This window comes from Oryctolagus cuniculus, chromosome 7 (genome assembly GCF_051225735.1).
Source record: "Oryctolagus cuniculus isolate XC-2025 breed Fujian yellow rabbit chromosome 7, ASM5122573v1, whole genome shotgun sequence".
NCBI classification, from domain to species: Eukaryota; Metazoa; Chordata; class Mammalia; order Lagomorpha; family Leporidae; genus Oryctolagus; species Oryctolagus cuniculus.
In genome coordinates, this window is record NC_142873.1 from 2,650,995 (window position 1) to 2,669,137 (window position 18,143).

General features: G+C 43.1%; 1 long non-coding RNA gene across 14 annotated transcripts in view; it reads right to left on the reverse strand.

Annotated features, from left to right (window-relative positions):
* Positions 1–9,901, reverse strand: part of LOC149125258 (uncharacterized) — a 140,667-nt gene extending 130,766 nt beyond the window's left edge. For 4 of the 14 annotated variants that reach the window (XR_016236862.1, XR_016236860.1, XR_016236863.1 and 1 more), the window contains exons 1-2: positions 9,674–9,901; positions 5,756–5,934 (exon numbers count right to left, since the gene is read on the reverse strand). This is a non-coding gene — a long non-coding RNA (uncharacterized LOC149125258). Of the gene's footprint in view, positions 1–4,853; positions 4,878–5,755; positions 5,935–9,673 lie in introns of those variants that run through there. The other 10 variants (XR_016236867.1, XR_016236864.1, XR_016236872.1 and 7 more) reach the window with 9 other exon arrangements.
* Positions 9,902–18,143: the final 8,242 nt, after the last annotated feature.

Genomic DNA, 18,143 nt, shown 5'->3' on the forward strand with positions numbered 1-18,143 from the left:
TCATCAAGTGGGAGGAGACAGAAAATTACACCTGCTCTTTAGTTCCTTATATCCTTGTGATACAGATTTAGGGTATGTTAATCAAGTGAACAAGGTGGCATTTTATACATATATACAATCTAGAGAGAACATGTACAAATCACAGTCTAACATTATGAACTGTAAACTGTGCTGTATTTATATTTAACTTGCCTTCTAACAGTTGCCACAAAGGCTGAATTGGAAGTTCGTGTCTGCATGAAGTTTCCTTTATGTCTAATAAGTACGATGGACCCATTTTTCTGGAATATTAAAGTCTGCCAATTGATATGAATCAAAAATTAAAAACTAAAATGTGGCAAAGGACCTGAAAATGTACTTCTATAATAAAAAATACAAATGGCTGAAATGTGTATTAAAGGCTGCTCAGCACTGTTTATCATCAGGGAAATGCAACATTAGGTTGGCTAGCACCAGAGATTCAAAAGATAACAAATGTTGGTCAGGATATAGAGAAAATAGAATGCTTGTATATTGTGGGATGTAAATGGTAGAGCCACTTTGGAAAGCCATCTGGAGGTTTCCCATAATTTTAACTAGACGTAAGAAAAAGGTATGCAATCTTATATCTGGGTACATGCTAAAGGACTAAAATCATCTTCAAGAGTATCTACATTCCCACCTTCATTGCAGCTGTATTAGTCATAGCTGACGTATGGAAGCAACCTGTGTCCTTGAAAGGATAATGACAGAAACACAGAGACAGAGATCTTCCTTCTGCTGGTTTGCTCCCCAGAAGGTGACACCACCATGGCTGGGGGATAGGCTGAAACCAGGAGCCTAGAAATCCCTGCAGTTCTCCCACGTGGGTGGGAACAGAAGCACATAGACCATCTTTCCACTGCCTCCCCAGGTACATTCACAGGGAGCTGGATCGGAAGAGAAGCAGCCAGGACTTGAACTGGCACCTTAGTATTTGATGCCAGCATATAAAGTGGTGGTTAAAAACCGTGCACCACATCACTCCTCATCATTCTGATTTACCCTCTTTGTGCATTTTGAATTAGAGTTACTAGGAACATGTATTCAGGGTATTGGGTAAAGTCAGTATAGTTTGTGCATTTTCTTCTTTTGAGAAGACTATCAACATGCTATTGCTCCACTTCTATCTCCTGAAAATTGCATTCCTAGAGCCAGTGTTCTGGCATGGCTACTGCCTGTGATGCTGGTACCCCTGCAGACAATGAGACGGTGACAGTTTGATTCGGCTGCTCTGCTTCTGGTCCAGCTCCCTGCTAATACATCTATGAAAGCAGCAGAGGATGGCCAAGTACTTGGGTCCCTGCCATTCATGAAGACCTCAATGGTGTTCCTGATTCCAGACTTCACCCAAGATTAGCCCTGGGCTTTAGAGCCATTTGGGGAATCAATCCATGGTTGGGAGATCTCTCACTCTCTCATTGTCACTCTAACTTAAAAAGACAATGAGTATATGACTTTGTGAATTTTTAATAGTATTTTTCTACATAGCCTCCATTTTTCACCTTTGTCCAAACTCAATCTGTGTGTCAGGAATTGCAGCACAGCACAGTAAGCTGCTACTTGGAAGGTCCACATCAGGTGTCAGAACCCCTGGGGTCCAGCTTCCTACTAATGCTCCCAGAAGGCAGTGGATGACCGGAAATACCTGGCTAACTGCCAGAAATGACAAAGACCAGGAAGGAATACTTGATTCTGCTTGCTCACTCTTGGCTCTTTCCCTGTCATCCTCACCTTAAAATCAATCAACAAGATGGAGGAATCTGGAAAACATTATGCTGAGTGAATTAAGCCAGTCCCAAAGGGACAAATGTTCTCCCTGATCAGAGACAACTAACTGAGCACCAAAGGGGAAACCAGTTGAAGTGAAATGGACACTATGAGAAACAGTGACTTGATCAGCTCTTGTCCTGACTGTTGATGTACAATGTAATACTTTATGCATTTTAGTATTTTTTTGTTCTAGTGCTATTGGTTGAACTCTGTAATTAAGACAATTATTCTTAGGTGTTTAAATTTTAACTGAAAAGTGATCCCTGTTAAATATAAGAGTGGGAATAAGAGAGGGAGGAGATGTACAATTTGGGACATGCTCAATCGGACTTGCTCCAAATGGTGGAGTTAGAAATGTACCAGGGGATTCCAATACAATCCCATCAAGGTGGCATGTACAAATGCCATCTCACTAGTCCAAGTGATCAACTTCAGTTCACAACTGATCATAATGATAGGTCTAAGAGTCAAAGGGATCACACAAACAAGACTAGTGTCTGCTAATACTAACTGATAGAATCAAAAAGGGAGAGAATGATCAAACATGGGAAGCAGGATACACAGCAGACTCATAAAATGGCAGATGTCCTAAATAGCAGTCTGGCCTCAGAATCAGCCCTTAAGGCATTCGGATCTGGCTGAAGAGCCCATGAGAGTATTTCAGGCATGGAAAGCCAAGACACTCTGGGGGAAAAAAAAAAGACCTAAATGAAAGATCTCTGTGAGTGAAATCCCAGCGGAAAGAATGGGGCCATCAAAGGAGGAGGTACCTTTCTCTGAAGGGAGGAGAGAACTTCTACTTTGACTATGACTCTATCAGAATAAGATTGAAGTCGACAAACCCAAAAGGCTTCCATAGCCTTGGCAACTCATGACTAGAGCCTAGGGAGATTATTGACGCCATAAACAAGAGTGTCAAATTGTTAAGTCAACAACAGGAGTCACTGTGTACTTACTTCTCATGTGGGATCTGTCCTTAATGTGTTGTCCAATGTGAAGTAATGCTATAACTAGTACTGAAACAGTATTTTTACACTTTGTGTTTCTGTGTGGGTGCAAACTGATGAAATCTTTACTTGTATATATACTGAATCGATCTTCTGTATATAAAGATAATTGAAAATGAATCTTGATGTGAATGGAATGGGAGAGGGAGCAGGAGATTGGAGGGGTGCGAGTGGGAGGGAAATTATGGGGTGGGAAAGCCAATGTAATCCATATACTATACTTTGGAAGTTTATATTTACTAAATAAAAAGAAAAAATCAATCAACATGAATAAATATTTTTAAAGCCCCAGCCTGCATACTTCACTGCAATGAATCATCTAGGAACTTGCAAGGCAAGAGATGGGTGGAGAGGGAGATTCACCATCCAGTGTTTAATGTCCCCAGTGCCTGCAATAGCTGAGAACTGAGGTTGGGCCAGACTGAAGCCAGGAGCCCAGAATTCCATCAGGGTCTCCCACATAAGTTTCAGTGAACCATTATCTTAAGACTGTACTTGCTGCCTCCAAAGATGCACATTACCAGGAAGCTGAAGTAGGGACTGGTGCTTGGTCTCATATCCTAGGACCCTGACCAGGGACATGGACACCCCTGGACCATTTAAACCATCAGGCCAAATGCCTGCCTCCAATCAGTTTTCTCCTGGCATTTTCAAACTTCTGTTCATTGACAACCCAGAAGTTTCACATACATTTATGCAGGGCTGACTGTTTATATAATTAGACTTTGTCATTTAAGTTAAAGCAAGAAGTTGTATGGAAAAGAGTGAAATTGACATTTTGAGACTTCATTATTATTTACAGCCCTCATCTACACTCTTAAGAGACAGTTTTTCTAATTAATACTTGAATTCTTAATTTAGTGGAGGCTAGCTTCTACCTATAAAATCACCTGAAATCATGTCACAGTAAAAATTAAATTAAAAATAAGGAAGGAGGAAGGAAGGTGGGAGCATGACCAGGAGGTAGGTTAGAGTGGGAAGTATCATTATGCTCTTAAATCTGTATATGAAATTGGTGCAGTTTGAAGACTATATTTTTTAAATAAACTGGATAATGTTACAACCAAAAGATGAACATTTAAATCCTTTCCATAATTTGCAAAGGGGTCTATCCCCATGGTTGCATGTGTAGATGAGTGATGGCTTTAATTCCTTGTTCTTCACAAGCTGAGCAGTTGAAGTCATTTTAGATTTCTCTGAAACCTGCTAGTGGTATGGCCTTTCCCAGCCTGATCTAGGAGTCTTGAGTTTAACAGGCACAGGACTTTGAAAATACCCCCAAAGCAGAGATGCCCCAGAGCAGAACAGCCTAAGAATGAGGAGTATTGTGTAGCTTTTGTCTTCACGGTGCAAGAGAAGCCACTCCTAATAGGAACAAATGGCATGAAAGGAGAATTTGGGCCAAGACAAACATGGCTTGTCTGCTTCCCCACTAAACAATACCCTCAGCTGCAGGGAAGGGTCTGGTGTTAGGCATTTGGTTTTGATTCCTTCCAAGAACAGAAACAAGTGGGAATTCCTCTTAAGGGAGAGGCCAGCACCTCCACCCAATTCACCTGCCTTCTGCTCAGGATTGCAAACCCTTCTCCATGTCCACCTGATCTTTCAATCAAAGCAATCCAGAGCCCCCTTGCCAAAGCTGTCAGGATAAGCTACACAGTGTACAGAAAAGTACCCTAAGTGAATCATGAGCATGTACGTCTGTGCAGTCAGTACATCCCAAACCTAAGCCAATATTACTCCCTTATGGATCTCTCCTATTAATATGGCTTTGACATAAAGAACTCTTTGAGAGAAGCCTCTTTTCCTTAGGTCACTAGGCCCCCAATGTGCACACCTATATGGTAAAACTGCCCCAGTGGGAATATGCCTTCTCCTGGGATAAGTAAGAATGGGAAGCTACAAATCCTGTAAGTATGTTGGTACTTTTCACAATTAAAGACTAACCTGCTAGGATCATCCATGTCAGGTGCACACAATTTCTGCTTATGTGACTTTGATAGCTCCCAGGATTTAAAGACCTCACACATTTCATCCAACCAGATCCGTTTTGTTAGTTTTTCATCCTCATGTACCTGGCTGCAAGAGTCAATTAATTCACATAGGCAACATTGTCATGGGCCTACGTCAATGTTCTCCAACTTTTTCAGCACATGGAATCTGCTTGATGTTTTTGTCTGCATCTGGCACCAGCCCTTTATATTATCTCCAGAGTACACTCAATGTGTGCTAAAGCCTTAACAGCAGGGACTTGCCTTATCCCTTGATTCAGGGATATCACAAAAGTCAACCAGAAAACTTTTCTACATAAATATGACAGGGCTTAAGTAGTGCTGTGGTTTCAATGTGTCTGCTTAAAGTTCAAGGTTTTGAATCTTATTTATTCAAATAGGGTAGGTTTGGGACATGGTGCCTAATGGGAAGTGTGTCAGTCATGGGAGTGGAGCCTGGATACATGAATTTAATGTCTACTTCCCAAGAGTGAGTTCTCTTCCAGAACTAGATTTGTTATCCCAAGAGTGAGTTGGGGTAAAGCCAAGCTGCCTCCTCTATCTTGCCCCCTTCACTCCCCTCCACTAATTTTCTGTTTTCTGCCCTAAGATGTGGCAGCCTCAAAGCCTCACCAGCTGTAACTGCCAGATCTTGGGTTTCCCGGCTTCCAGAACCGTAAGCCAAATGTGTTTAAATTATCCAGTCTCAAATGTCTGCTTACTGCAATAGAGTGGAGGACAACCAAGGGGAAGGCTGGAAAAACAAAGAATTCATATTGATCAGCTGAATTCAGATGGTGGCAGTCCCTAAATGAGGACTGAAACCATGCCCAATGACCCAGGAGTCCTACTGCGTGATTCTTGGGATGTATCTTTAGTGAAAGTTTCTGGGGGAGTAATCAGACCCTCCAAACCACAGAGCCAGTGGACAAACATATGTAGGTGGCATCCAGTACTCCTACTTACTCAGGAGCATCTGGCGCATCTCTCCTCCTGTCTCCATCTTCAGAGATCCCCGGTATCTCCTTCAAAAACATCCACTGTTCAGGCTATCCAGCGGCTCATGTGCAAACATGATCCATACCCTTTTGTGGAGTCTTCTGCCACCTCAAGTGCACATGGCAACTGGCTCTGGTGTGATGACCCTTTGGGTGAAGAAGGAAAGAAGAGAATGGTTCCTATAATCACATTTTACGAGATGCAGACACAGAATGTTGTGAGGACCTTACCTTCAGGAGAAGGCAATGCCTGTCAGCTGTGTCACTTGTAGCCAGGACTTTCATTACCCTGGTCCTCAGTTCCTACAAATGTGCCATGAAATAACTATATAATCTGCATTCATCTTGACTGTTCATTGTTCCAGAGAAAAACTTTCAGGACAAGTTTGTAATGATGCAGTCTTCTGCATAAGGAAAGGATTGAGGCAGGCTTGGGAACCCCCGCTGAGTTGTACTCCAGCCACCTCCCAAAGGCATTTAAACAAATATATCAAGGACCCCCAGGGACAGTGCAAATTCAAGCATAGGTGGTAGTGGCAGTGGTCCTGTGTTTTTTGTTAGATGCAAAGTCTGGAGAACCCAGAGCACTGTAAATAAAGACAAAAGACCATAGCAACTTTGAGAAACAGCTCTGTTGGTCTGAAGGTGTTTCCTGAACCTAAAGAGGAAACAAAGTTTAATGCCACTGTGAAAACAAATTACACCATTCCCCTTCTCGGCTCCTCCTCTGAAGGGATGGTGGAAAGGACAGTTTTGAAGGTGTCCTTCCTTTCTTGGAAGCTTCTGGCTGAGGGAAAAGGGTGAGTGGGACACAGCTCAAGAAACCTTGAATTTTAAGGTGTCATACAAGTCTGGTAATTCTATAATCTGACAACAGAAGTTCTTGTACTGCACTTTTCTGAGAAACAAGACCCTAGAAACCATGATAGAGTTTTGTCTTTCTCAAATATGCATGTGGCATTTAGATGTCTAAGGACATTGCCATTTAGATTCTTGTTTTGATTCTGGGGACATATGTTTACAAACCCATGGTTCTCCCTCCACTCCCCTTCACAAATATAACTCCAGACACTTTAACCACAAAGCTAGCTCACCAAATGTACTGACGTTGAGGACAAAGATTAGATAGGACTAATAAGAAATAACACACCAGATGCTTCATGTGGAAAATACCTCCCAGCATAGTACCATTCAAATGTAACAGGGAGAGGCCCCCACCCAATATCAGAATAGGACCTAGGATCTCCTGTGGAACAAGGGGAAAGAACAGAGGGGTCTCTTCTGCAACAAGGTGGAGAGACTCTGGGTTAAAGTGGTCAGTAAACACCAGTAATTAGAGACACTTTACACCTACAGGATTATTGACTGATGTTCAGTGGATGTTGGAAGGAGCTTCTTGGCCTATGCAAAGTAAGTAATATGGAAACAGCTAAATTGTGCTATATCAGACTGAATTCACCCCCTGGCTTTGTGAACTTTTCCCTTTCAGTAGTCATTGGGATAACCTCAAGCTTAATGCAAACAACTAAACTATGAGCTCCATTTTACACCAATGCTCAAAGGCTACTGTTGACTCCCCTATTTATTAGCAAGGATTACAGGAGGACTTTTAAGCATTACATCCCTCAGAAAACAAAGCATGTTTCCATGTATTAAAGAATCACTGTGGTGCACTGTGCACCTCCCTGTGTGCTTCTCACCAGATAGCTGGCTGGGGGCTTTTGAATTCCATCGGGGAGATTCATCTTCTAGACCTAACATGAATAGATTATTCCTAGAAGCCAAAAAAAAATAGCCTTCCTTCCCCCATAATATAGCTCTGATCTTAGTATTTGTATCAGGAGTTAGCTATTCCATTCCCTAAAGGCCACGGAAGAAGTTCTCTGCCTTGATTCTTAAAATATCTCACTGAATTTCTGATCATGGATATAATATGGGATAAGAAAACATCAGCACACCACCATTAGCAACTCAGCAATCATACAAAGAGCTTGGCCAAAATATCTCAAAACTGGGCAAGACATTTTTCAAAGGGGGAACTCTAATGTGTGTGGTCCAAACCACAGACTCAAGCAAGGCTGAAATGTGTTGAGATCTTCGGGTCATCATAGCTTAGTGATCTACTCAGGTGGGGCTTATTGACACAGCTCCAGATCCATGGCATATAAAATAGAAGGATCAACCCAGCTAGGGCAAAGCCAGGCAACCTTACTGCTCCTGCCAATCCCCAAACCAGGTGACTTGAATTTAGTCACTTGCTGATTATGCATGCACAAATTTCAACGTGCCCCCACTTTTGAGACCAAGCATTTGCTCCAGTTTGATTTGTCCATTGTCTTCTTATGTGTGCTTGCTGTATCTACCCAAAACACTTTTGCATTCTTGGGGCAATTTTGTTTCATTTGTCTTTGCTTACACTGCATGGCACTTCAGCATTCTATGGGTACTCAAGATTTCTGCTGGCCAACTAGGTGTATTAGCCAGAAATGTCAATGTAAGTAGAATCAATAGAATACAGAAATCTATGCATATATATCTGTCTATCTATTTAACCCTCCATTGAACCATCTATATATCTGCCATTTCCCTATATTGGTAGGGAAAAAAAGATTTATCATACATCTACACTCGAGCCACTTAATGAAGGTACCAGGAACCAAGATTTCCATTTCCCATTCTGGAGCTCAAGGAGAGCCACTCAAAATTCTAGGACACTATTCAGAGTCTTCTATTGCCAACTACCTAAGGCATTAAGAGAGGAGGTGGCCCCTCTTGCTCACAGACTGGCCAGCCCTTTGACTCTAGTCAAGCCTCATCAAGAAGATTAATTTCCTTTACAAGGTCTAGCTGTTCAGATGTTAAACCTAGCCAGAAATACCCACATAGACACATCAAGAATGAGGCTGGGCCAAGTGTATGGGCACTTGAAATGCAGTTATGTAAGATTAACTTTTATACTTAGGCTCACCTGTGAAATAAAAACACCAAGATTAAGGCAGGATTTTAGCATTCATAGCCATAATCCTGGATAGACACAGGCAGGCAGTAAGAAGCAGCAGCACTGGAAGAGAAGCGGTAAAAAAAAAAAAAAAAGGAAGAAAAGAGGGCCAGTGCTGTAGCGTAGAGGGTACAGCCACTGCCTGCAGATCCAGTATCCCATATAGGTGCCAGTTCAAGTCCTGGCTGCTCCTCTTCTGATCCAGCTCTCTGCTATGGCCTGGGAAAGCAGAAGGTGGCCCAAGTCCTTGGGCTCCTGCACCTGTGTGGAAGACCCTGAAGAAGCTTCTGGCTCCTGGTTTCAGAAGGATCAGCTTTGACCATTGTAGCCATTTGGGAAGTGAACCAGCAGATGAAAGACTTTTCCCCTCTCTCTGCCTCTCTGTAACTCTGCCTTTCAAATAAATAAGTAAATCTTTAAAAAAAAAATGGAAGCAAGAGAAGAGGTATCCTGCAGGGCAGGAAGAAGATAGAGAGGTGGGGAAGGCAAAAAATGAGAAGACAAAACAACATCATAGAGTCGAGCAGAAGGAGTAAAACTCCAAAGTGAGAGTGCAGGCACCTGAAGATAGAGCTCCCAACTGTAGCTCAATTCACCTCCCCCACCCTTCACCCTTTAGTGATCAACACTACCTAGTGGGCCAACCAGGGCCATTTTCCCAACTTCAGAAAGAAGCTAACAGAGTGGAGTTGGGCAGCCATCTCCAAACAAACCTCTCTGTGCATAAAATGCTCATTCACAGGCATTTTCTCAGTACGCACAGCAGGCTAACTGAGGTACCTTCCTTCTCTCATCCCTTGGGGTCTTTCAAGCTCAGGGTAGCCTAGGAAACCACAGCCAAGCAATGGAGACTCATGCACGTTTGTCTGAAAACACGCACACACTTACCATGGATGGTCCTCCGTTTGATGACAGATGCTACCTAAGGCTTCATCTGTGTGAGAAACAGCTTCACCCATCCACTCAAATGATGGACTCCGACTCAAAATGTGCAGCAAAAGTGAGATTTGACTAAGGCCCCTACAAGGCCGCAGGCATGGGGAGCCAGCACACCAGGAGCGCTTACAGCAAGCTATTTATTTCCTAGCATGCAGATCCCTCCCCCGGTTTCTCATTGGCTGAGAAACAACAAGTTACAATCTTCCCGGCATTTGCTTCAGCTGTTTTGGCCACAAATATCCTGTTTGCCTAAAAACTTTCAGGTGCATGTAACCTAGCAGTCTTTGAAAATGAACCATGTGTTTACTTCTCAGTGTGGAATGGTGGATAGAAGTTCTTGGGTGACATATCTTTGTGTAGAATAGCGTGTATGGGAGGGGAACAAGAGCTTGTTTAGAGGAGATAAAGTGTTGGCTCACACAAATTCACACTCCTGCAGAAAAGCTCACATTCGAAACTGTAGGGAAAGCACTAAGTTCTCCCATTGCTGAATATTGCCTGGAAAGGGTCTATCATACACCACCTGTATGTCTCTATCCTCTGTTAAATTAAAATTCCCCAAAAAAACAACAGCTTTAGCCAGTACTTCACTCCAATGGTAGTAAAATCTTGAAACAATAGAATTCAAACTTGTACCTGTGCCTTTGATTTTCAGCTCCTAAACAACTGCTTGTTCCCGGCTCCCATTCCATGATAAGCAAAGTCCCCTCTCATCTATCCCCACCCACACTCCAACACAGGATTGTCATAAAGGTCCATGGGCTATGTTTCAGGTCCTTGTAAGACTTCCCATATCCCATAATGAACATGAGGAGGATGCCGGAATCAGGACTGGAGCCCAGATGCAAACACCGGAAATTCTTTATGGGATGTGACATCCCAAGAGGTGACTTAATTGCTGCCACAAATATACGCCCACCTCTTTTTTTAATCTAAAACTTTTATTGAATAAATATAAATTTCAAAAGTACAAATTTTGGATTATAGCAGTTCTTCCCCCCATAACCACCCTCCTACCCACAAACCACCACATCTCCTACTCCTTCTCCAATCCCATTTTATATTGAGATTCATTTTTAATTATCTTTATATACGGAAGATCAGCTTTATACTAAAATTTCAACAGTTTGCACCCACACAGACATACAAAGTATAGAGTACTGTTCGAAGACTAGTTTTACCGGTAATTCTCATAGTACAATACATTAACGACAGAGGCCCTACATGAGGAGCAAGTGCACAGTGACTCCTGTTGTTGATTTAATTAACACTCGTATTTTTTTTTTTTTTTTTTTTTTTGACAGGCAGAGTGGACAGTGAGAGAGAGAGACAGAGAGAAAGGTCTTCCTTTGCCGTTGGTTCACCCTCCAATGGCCGCCGCTGCAGCTGGCGCACCGCGCTGATCCGATGGCAGGAGCCAGGATCCAGGTGCTTTTCCTGGTCTCCCATGGGGTGCAGGGCCCAAGCACCTGGGCCATCCTCCACTGCACTCCCTGGCCATAGCAGAGAGCTGGCCTGGAAGAGGGGCAACCGGGACAGAATCCGGCGCCCCGACCGGGACTAGAACCCGGTGTGCTGGCGCCGCAAGGTGGAGGATTAGCCTATTGAGCCACGGCGCCGGCCAACACTCGTATTTTTGACGTCGGTGAGCACCCAAGGCTCTTGACATGAGCTGCCAAAGCTATGCAAGCCTCTTGAGTCCACCAACTCCATCAGTATTTAGACAAGGCCATAATCAAAGAGGAAGTTCTCTCCTCCACTCAGAGAAAACTACCTCCTTCTTTGATGGCCCCTTCTTTCCACTGGGATCTCACTCACAGAGATCTTCCATTGAGGTCATTTTTTGCCACAGTGTCTTGGCTTTCCATGCCTGAAATACTCTCATGGGCTTTATAGCCAGATCCAAATGCCTTAAGGGCTGAATGAATCCACCTTTTAACTCCTATAACATTTAACATACAAATAATTATCAACAGGCATGTTGGGCACACAATATATGAAGATGATAGCTACAACAAGAATCGAATATTAGACCAAGTCATATAGGAAAAGAATTTGTGTATGCTATTGTAGGTGGCATCAACTCAGACTAAAGGGCTATATATTTAAGAGGTCACATGTCATGCCAGTGTTAACATATTTTAGATAAGTTTTAAAGATTTACTTAATTTATTTGAAAGGCAGAGTTAAAGTGTTGAGTCCGAATTTCCCAATCAACGCACAAGGCACACGGATGCAAAATCAGAAGTTTATTTGTCACCAGCCGGCTGGGACCCTCTACCCACACACAGCCATTTAGCAGTGCACAGGCAAAAGGCCCCCTTCCACATACAAGAGAAGTTTTATAGCCTCGCATAAACAAGTATGCACGTCACCTTATACGTAGGTTACCTTCTTATTTTCTACATGGCAAGGTATTAGGACCTAACATGTTCATTGGTTCATTTAAATGTAAAGGCTATGCGTTATGTGGCGGGAACACCACACAAAGGAGATGGCACAGGGAGGAACTGGCAGGACGCGCTGGGCCATAAATTCCAGGGGAGCTGGTGGGGGGCAGGAGGTCATAAATCCCAGGGGAGCTTACTTGCTTTGTTCTCAAGGACCCGGCCTGCCTCCTTGGCTGGCCCGGGATGAGGCCTGTCATGGCATTATAGCAGGCCCACAAGCAAGCCAGAGTGAGAAACTGGCATTTAGCAAGCTAGGGACTCCAACTCCTACAACAGATGCAGGCAGAACCAGATATTCCCTCCATTGGTTCACTTCCCAAAATGGCTGCAATAGCTGTCGTTGGGCCTGAAGCCAGAAGCCTCTTCTGGATCTCACATGGGTGCAGCAACCCACGGACTTGGACCATCCTCTGCTGATTTCCCAGGCACATTATCAGGGAGCTGTATTGGAAGTGGAGAAGCCAGGACTCGAACTGCTGCCCATATGGGATGCCAGCAACAGAGGCAGTAGCATTACCTACTATGTCACAAACACAGGCCCCTATATAATTCTGTGTACATGTTGGAGGGATTCATCCATACTGGTATATTAATAAGCCAGTGGGGGTAGGGGTGAATTATAAATGGTTGGAAAAACTTTGGGCCTTATCAGTGCTCTTGGTGGGTTAAGCTCAAGATATTTGGGGTGCTATTTAATCACTCTAGTTTCTTGTTCTGGCCACTTGATTTTACCTATTCTATGCAAAATATTGAAGGCTTCCTGTTGGAAAAATTGCTAAAAGTATAAATTATTTCTCAATAGTAGTTTTTTTGGTGTTGTAACCATATCAAATTTTAGACCCTTAAAATTGCATCAATGCAATATATTTTATCACCAAATGTAACATTTTTATATATCAAGAAATACTTGAATATCTCAAGAGAATATAATAGGGCACTTGGAAAAAATCTGAGGAAAATGGAATTGAACCATGAGCTCATTTTGTTAAAAATTTGAGGTGTGAGTGTTCGGCCTAGCCTTTAAGATACACCTGTCCCTTAGCAAAGTCCCTGGGTTTGATCCCCAGCTCTGGTATCTAATTCTAGTACACACCCAGGAGGAAGCAGGTGATGAATTAAGTAAATGGGATCCTGACACCACATTGAAGACCCAAATTAAGTCCAGGCTCCTGGATTCTGGCCCCAGCACAAACCTTGGCCCTATGCATATTTGGGGACTGAAACAACATATTGGAGATATGTGTGTATATATATATATTTTTTTTCTCTCAGTATCAATGCCTATAAAAATAATTTAAATGTTTTAAAAGTTTTGAAATAAATGCATGTTTGCTCATAATATGCATTTTCCACACATGATCAAAATTATTTTGTGCCTGAATTTTTTTTCCTGCATGAAAGTAAGCAGATATGTTTAATATTTATTCATTTTCTATAAACTTTTGCCACATCCTCCATTAGCTGAGATAATTTAGATTCCATTCTGGGGAAAATACAAGACTGGAATATTTATAGAATCATTAAAATCATCACCACAAAAGACATTATTTAGCATTATTAAATCAGCATATGAGTTATTTGTACTCCCATGTTTACTGCAGCTCAATTCACAATACCTAATATATGGAAACAACTCAGATGCCCATGAACCAAAGACTAAATTAAGAAAATATGGTACATATACACTATGGAATATTACTCCAAAATACAAATGAATGAAATCTTTTTTTCACAGCAAAGTGGATGCAACTGGAAACCATTATATTTAGTGAAATAAGCCCATCCCCAAAAGATAAATATCATATTTTCCTGATCTATGGTAACTAGTAGAGTACATAAAATGTAATGTATAATTATTTGCATTGCAATCTGCATAAAATTATTTCCATGCAAAAACTGTTGAGAGAAATGGCTTAAAGTCTAAGTGAATTTAATTATTGTCACATAACCATGTGGGGATATATTTAGATGTTACATTGTCATTGGTCGTAATTCATTGAAAAAAATTATGAATGACTAATTGACCAAAAAACTCTGTATGTGTGAAATGGTCATTTATACATTCAATTATTTTCTATAGCCATTGTCTGTATTCTCACTAAAATGGGGTATTTTTACTTTTTAAACTTCTTATTCAGTGAAGTAGTCAGCTTTTTACTCTAATGTAAATTTAAAATATGTTTCTCAAAGACAACAATGACAGAAGGAAAGACAGAAGGAGGATCGGCGGGAAGGAGAGAGGGAGGAGGGGATATCATTATGTTCCTAGACTTGTATCTATAAATCACTGAGTATGTTACAAGTTAGTTAAAATGAAAATTAAAAAAAGAAATGAAATTTCTGGTTCAATGTTTTCTACATCATGAAGTTGAATTATGCTAGAAAACCATAAAAAAGATACTAGGGAAGATGATTTATCTCAGGTTCCAGTGACTTAAAGGAAACTGAAGACACCTGGGAATACTAGTAATGCCAACAGGGAGCCTCAGAAAGCCCATGGACATGCCGAGTTATCTTTCTGTGCCATTTGTTTACAAACTTTGTGAAGCTCCCTGTGTATCAGATACCTGAAATTATGTGTGATGCACGAATCACATTTACTGTGACTGAGATGGGGGGTTTCTATGGCAGAAAACACAGGATCAAACCCAAAACTGTTCCAGAAAAAGCCAAGAGCCTTAGGCATATTTTATATTAATTGGTAACCACTCATGATGATGTTTTAAAAGTACAATGATTACATGACAAAATACCAGTTATAGTAAAAAATTAAAATAGATTTCATTAAATACATGTATACATATTATGGTACATATATAAATTTTCGATATGTTTATACTATGCGTATTTTTCCCATTAGCCAGTTGCCATTCTAGGTCATGTTTTGTAAGGGAATCAACTAAACCTGGATAGAATTTCAGTCCTGTAGTTTCCAGACCAGTGGGGGAATTATAATCAACAAACTCTATCAACATGCATACCACTCCTTGCCATAGATTTCATCAACATATTTCACAATGCACATTAATTATTCTTGAAAGTAGAAACTGCCATGACTAGTAAGATACCAGTGGTATATTAAGTATTTTTAAATAATTTCTTATTTACTTGATAGGCAAAGAGATAGAGACAGATACACAGTAGGAAAGTGCTCCCATCTGCTAGTGCAGTTTCTCAATGTCTGCAAAAGCTGGATCCGGCTGAAACTGGAATCATAGAAACTGAGGTATCCCAAATGGGTGACAGGAACCCAGGATCCTAAACCATCATCACAGTTCCCAGGGTCTACGTTATTAGGAAGGTGGAATCAGGCATTGGAGTCAGGCATCAAAGTCAGGTTCTTGGATATGTTATCATGACAGGCAGGCATCTTAACCAGTATCTCAACTACTAGGTCAAACACTCACCCCTACATAATTTTTAGGAATCACTTTGTATATTTTCTGAGATAATAAATTCTCAAGTATGCAACTTTTAAAGTTCCTGCATTTTTTGAGTCTCTGTGGAAGAACCCGTAGGCCCTGGGTGCCATAGCAAAGCTCCCTGGAAAGAGCCTACCACTGACAAGGAGGTTATAACCGCAGTGTCACTAGCAGAGCCAAAGACACAACAACTTTCCTCAACAGCTTCCCACACTTGGGACACCCACAAAGTCCAACTGTTGTCTGGGGTTAAATGTGGGAAGGGTATGTTGTTCACATCTACACAGCACCAAATACTCCACATGTCGTTTAACAATGAGCTCTCTGGCTGAAAGGAATGGTAACTGAATTCCACCTGCACCTGTCGAACTTCCTACAGGATGGAATTGTACTGATTTTATACTTGTACATATGAACAGTTTGTGCGACATCATTTCTTTTATATTTTTATTTAATGTATTTGAAAGGCAGAGAGCCACAGAGAAAAAGAGTGACTCTGAGAAACAGAGATCTCCCCTCTCCTAGCCCACTGCCCAAAACACTTGCAACAGCCAGCGCTGGGCCACACAGAACCCAAGAGCCTACAACTCCATCCTAATCTCCCATGAGGGTAGAAGGGGCACAAGTAGCTGGGCTATATCACCTACTGATTTCCTAGGTGCATTAGGGAGCTGGATCAGAAGCAGAGCAGCCAGAATGCCACTGTGATGTGGGATATCTTTGCAAGTGAGGCTCTAACCTGCTGTACCACATAGCCCACCTCCAGAACATAGATTATTTTTTAAGTAGCCAGATTTTGCTACTAGGAAAAAAAATCAACTGAGGCTTATCACAACAACCCTTTGAATTCATAGTGTATTTTGCAACTTGTAAATGCATACATGTTATGGTAACTCACGTAGATCCGAGGCCAGGAGCCAGGTGCTTATCCTGGACTCCCATGCGGTTGCAGGGCCCAAGCACTTGGGCCATCCTCCAATGCCCTCCTGGGCCACAGCAGAGAGCTGGACTGGAAGAGGAGCAACCGAGACAGAACCGGCACCCCAACCAGGACTAGAACCCAGGGTGCTGGCACCGCAGGCGGAGGATTAGCCAAGTGAGCCGCGGCGCCGGCCTTTCTTTTAAAGATTTATTGATTTGAAAGAGATACAGAGACAGAGAGAGAGAGATAAAGACACACACACACACACACACACACACACACCCTGTATCTGGCTCATTCCCCATTTGGCCACAAGGGACAGGGCTGGGCCAGGATGGAACTAGAAGCTTCCACCAGATCTTCCACATGGATGGTAGGGACACATGCACTTGGGCCATTTTTCAGTACTTTTCCCAGATGTTTGTCAGGAATCTGCATCAAAAGTGGAGTATCCAGGATGTGAATGGTATTACTGGCTATGCCATGGCATTGGTAAGTAATTTATTTTTGAAGTCCCCTCCTGCAGTGAGCACCTTCTGTCAACATCAGATCCTGACCCTCTCCTCCCTGCACCCTCCTGAGACCTTCTTCACTGATGCCCTGGAGCAGCCCACACCCACCATGCTCCTGCATCTGCGGCCCACTCAGCTTTTCATCTTAGCTCAGGCCCTGCTCCTGGGCACCTCTGGAACCTACTGGACAATGGGGTTCCTGCCAGCCATGTGCTCCCACCCTGGGCCTGTCCTCTCAGGACGCTGTGCCTGCAGCGCACTAGTCCTGACAGTACTCCCCTAGAGCAGTGCAGCCCACAGTTCTCCGAGTTAGCAGCTCCTGCAACACCCAGAAACCAAATGCACTCAGTCAGATGAGGCAACCCGAGAGGTCCCGTTCATGCCAATCCACAACACTGTCCTACCCCTCTGACCATCTGCAGGAATGAATGGGGAAGGAGGATTGACCAGGCACCACAGGAGGCCTGCATCCAGCCAGACCACAGGCACAGGACTCGAATCCTGGTGGACCACCTTTTGTTAGGAGGGTGTGCTGTTGGCACAAGGGCAGGAGGGGAGTGCCTATAGGGACTCCCACTGGGACTCTGTGCATTTCTCAGTCACCACATGCCTGGGAGGAAGCTGCGGGCCCCCCACCCCCACCCCGACAACTGTGACCACCAGATAGGTGTGAAACCCCAGCCCTGCAAGCTAGCAGATGCCAGTGTCGCTGAGATGCAGATGGGGAAAATGACCAAGAGAGCAACCCCACAGTCCCAGGAGGCTCCTTCTCCTGGGGCAAGGACAAAGCAACCCCACAGTCCCAGGAGGCTGCTGCTTCTCCTGGGGCAAGGACAAAGCAACCCCACAGTCCCAGAAGGCTCCTTCTCCTGGGACAAGGACAAAGCAACCCCACAGTCCCAGGAGGCTGCTGCTTCTCCTGGGGCAAGGACAAAGCAACTCCACAGTCCCAGGAGGCTGCTGCTTCTCCTGGGGCAAGGACAAAATCGTAGGCCCTAGGTGCCATGTAGCTTCCACCCTCACCTGCGGTACTCAACACCCCAGTCTGCCCAGTTTGTCCCTGTTGAGCCTCTGATGCATTTCTCCCAGCAGCACCTACACCACCACCATTAT